Source organism: Choloepus didactylus, chromosome 5 (assembly GCF_015220235.1).
Source record: "Choloepus didactylus isolate mChoDid1 chromosome 5, mChoDid1.pri, whole genome shotgun sequence".
Classification (NCBI taxonomy): Eukaryota; Metazoa; Chordata; class Mammalia; order Pilosa; family Megalonychidae; genus Choloepus; species Choloepus didactylus.
Window position 1 is genome coordinate 165,439,310 of NC_051311.1, and position 3,701 is coordinate 165,443,010.

At 50.3% G+C, this 3,701-nt stretch overlaps 1 long non-coding RNA gene and 1 other non-coding gene across 2 annotated transcripts; both read right to left on the minus strand.

The window, feature by feature from the left end:
- Nucleotides 1–3,306, minus strand: LOC119535062. The gene is made up of 5 exons (XR_005217156.1): nt 3,170–3,306; nt 2,356–2,435; nt 864–1,037; nt 323–409; nt 1–114 (listed from the first exon to the last, which is right to left on the minus strand). It is a non-coding gene; the product is annotated as an uncharacterized LOC119535062 (long non-coding RNA).
- LOC119535612 lies at nt 1,733–1,867 on the minus strand. The gene has a single exon (XR_005217228.1). It is a non-coding gene; the product is annotated as a small nucleolar RNA SNORA9 (small nucleolar RNA).
- Nucleotides 3,307–3,701: the final 395 nt, after the last annotated feature.

Genomic DNA, 3,701 nt, shown 5'->3' on the forward strand with positions numbered 1-3,701 from the left:
TACTTTAAAACCGCATTTATTAAATATCGCTACTCATTCAGAAGTCAGAGGGGCCTGGGTTCCGACGCACAGCACGGCTCTTCACTCCCAAAGGAGTCAACACGGTGGCCAAACCTGGGGTCAGAGAGTATCAGTAAGACATGCACAACACCCAGATCCACTCCCACCCACCAGGTTCAAGCCTCAATTGGACCCTCTGCCCACAGCCTCACTCCAAGAACCAGAAACTCCCAAGACTCTCAGGAGGGCAGCAGGGGAGGCTTCAAACCTCAGACAATTAAGGTCAAGAGACCTGAGTACACACTCTGGCCCCACCCCTCACCTGGTGTGTAAATGTGGACAGGATGCAGCTTCTTAGTACCCGCTTCCTCATTTCCACTAAGGAGGAAATGCACACCTCAGAGGCCTGCTGTGAAAATCAAGTGGCAATTAAGGATGGTTATAAATGCCCACTGCCACAGAGTAGCAATAAGTGAACTGGAACCCACGTTTCCTGACTCTGGACTCGACTTCCCTTCGGCTATCTTGTGATCCTCAGTGTATTTAATGGCAGAGCTCACCCTTCTCAAGCCAACACACCACATGGAGATTTCTGGGAAAAAGGGCCGGAAGGTCTAATTCCCAATCAAATACTGGTCCCACAGGTTTTACAGTACCAATTCCCAAAGAATCAGCTCCCGCCCCCCTCCCTGAGTAGAGACATGACAATCATTTATTGGCAAGAGTTTTGTGAACCTTAAAGACCATTAACCTTTCTGGAACACAATCAGCAGACTTACGTAATATGGGAAGGTCCAAATAAGCCAATGGTTCATGGGACTCAAATGGGAAATTAATATATAACACAAACAGAAATATAGTACCTTGCCAGGCTAGACCCTTCTGAGGAATGGATTCCACAGATCAGCACGACGGCCACTGAAGGGACAATCTTTCAAGTATCTTCCAGTTCTGGCATTATGGAAATTTGATGCTCAGACTCCAGGGGAATGGTGGACACCAGTGTGCTGTGTGCCACAGTGGGGAGACATCAGAGCCTGCTTTGGAGAGGTAGTTGTCAAGAACTGTGAAGTGCCCGAGATATCCTGCTTACAACAGGTTAAGAAGGTGGCCTGCCATCTTCATAGATCCTGATGCCTCAACTTCCCACCCCCACACCAGAGGAACATGGCCCAGAGCTGCACCTGCTGTGTCCAAACTCGCCACACAACCCAAACTTCCCACCCCCTCTAGATTTCACTTAGCCCTCCCAATCTGGCAATATGGAAAGAGAGCACAGGCTTTAGAAAGATCTGGGTCAAATCCCTGATCTAGTGCTGAGCTGGACAACCCTGGGCATGCAGTTCTGACCCTGGGCTCCTCTTGTGTGTTGGAGCTGCAATTATCTGCCTCAGTAATTGGGCTGGTTCAATTACCAGCTTTACCATCCTCTCTGAGTTCCATTTTCAATTTTTGTAAGGCTTTTAAGGATATAATAAAAAAACCTTTTTAATAAGCCTGGAGCATAGCAAGCACTCACCATGACCCCATCGCCCTTTATACCAGTACTATCCAGGAAAAACATTCTGTGAGAACAGCAATATTCTATAACCCGCACAGTCCAATACGGAGCTACATGCCACGTGTGGTTACTAGGGACTGAAATGTGGCTGATGTGAACAAAAAAAACTGAATTTAACGTTTTATTTAGCTTTAATCAAGCCACACGTGGCTATCACATTGCCAGCACACAAGATGTGTGAAATTTCTATAACCTTGCTCCGTAGATAGAGCAGAGCAAGGCCTCAAACCATTTCGAAACTGTTCTTGCAAGCACTGTAGGAATGCACAGGGTCACCCCAGACCCAAGCACGCTGGAGGCTTGCCACCCCGTCATTTAAGTTCCTGACATCTACGGTAGAATAGATGCTGGAGTTGAACCAGGTGCCTTTGGGCTTTCTTTATCCTGGGAGTCCACAGATAACTCTGAAACAATGTAGGAAGAAGGGATGGTCTCCAGATAAAGCACTGTGAAGCTCACAGGGAAATATCCTTTCTAGATGAAGGTGTCTTGGAAGAGGTCACCCTTGTTAAAACAGACCAGACAATACTAGCTTAAAACTGTTTTCCACAACACAATTCTTGTGTAGAACCTCCTCAACTTGTATGACCGTAAAAATATCCACATTATCACATAATTATACAAGAATAGCTTTTACCTTTTATATTCTTCTGGATATGTATTCTATAGTTTAGAAAGCACTTCAGGACACAGAGTAGATTCAACAAGGGTTTTCCCCATGAAATAATGGTTAAGAGGAAAAGTGGGCCCAGATCCTGGGAGGTCAGAGCTGGGGATTTCCCAGCACTACTCACCAAGGCTACTTGCAGAACAGCTGTGGAGTGCAGGGTTCCTTCCCACTTCTAGGGATCGCCCACATGGTGATGCCTTCCGCCTAGAAAAGGACAAATGCAGTCAGCTCAAGCCTGGATTTCTTAATGATCTAGTCCAACACCCCCCCCCCCCTCCCCCCCGTGCAAGGCTTGAACTTCCTGATTTCTCTTGGGAACGAAATCTTCCGACACATGGTGTTAGTAATCCCATCTTCCCTGAGTCTGTTCCAGGGAAAAATGTTCCTAGTCTGCAGCACAAGAGAAGGGGTAGGACAGGAATGGGCTCGTAGGTGGAATAAATCTAATCTTAATCTCTAATCCCAATTTGACCACTTAAAACTCTGTAGACTAATAAAGTTTCTTGCATCTCTGAATTTTTTTCTATATCTGCTAACTTGGAACCAAGTTACTAACGATTTACATAAAACAACAGCCAACGGCAGTAGTTCCCCCGCCGGCTGCGGTTCCGAGCCTCTCCTCGGCCTCCTCACGTTTCAGTGAACCGTCTCCGATTGAACTCAGCTCCCGTTCAAGCATGGCGAGGAGACAAGAAGGCCCGGGGCTCGGTGCGGGCAGGCCCTCACTCCCCTCATCCAGCCCAACACTCTGCAGACCGGTCCGCTGGCGCAGCCAGCAAAGTCCCGGGGGACCCAGGCGTTGGAAAGCGCGCGGGCCGCCTCCAGCCCCGCCGCCCTCCCGGTCCTAAGGAGGGAGCCCGAAGGCGCCACGCGGCTTCAGCCACAGCGAGTCCCGCGGGGGTCGCCCGCCACCGAGTCCCAGACCCCACGACCCTTACCCGGCCTCCGGGAGGAGCAGGCATCACCCGCGGCCCACGATGGCATCAGATCACCAGGAAGCCCCACAGCCAGAGACAGCAACAAGGACGCAGCACAGCCACCAAGCCTCCTTTTGGGCCGCGCACACCCCGCCCCCGGAAGCAGAGGGCCGCGTCACGTGACCCCGGGCCCCAGAGCGCCTGCGCCCCGGGGAGATGACGTCAGAAGTGGGCCGCCGAGGCCGGAAGTTGTCTGCTTTCTCATGCCGTGGTTCTGGTCTTTGAACGGCTGTGCTCTCTAGCGGAGCTCGTGTTTCTTTTTTCACTGTATGTCCAGGCCGGGGGCCAACTCACAGCCGACGTGAAGATCCGTGACAAGTGTGGTAATGACAGCTAAAGCACACGGTGCCCAGGCGCCATGCTCTTTAATTCTCTCTGCCACGCTTGGAGGCACTTTTATCATTCCCATTTAATGGGGAGAAAACAGAAGTTAAGGAATTTGACCAAGGTCACTCAGCTAATAAGGGACGGAGGTCAGGACTTGAGTCCAGGC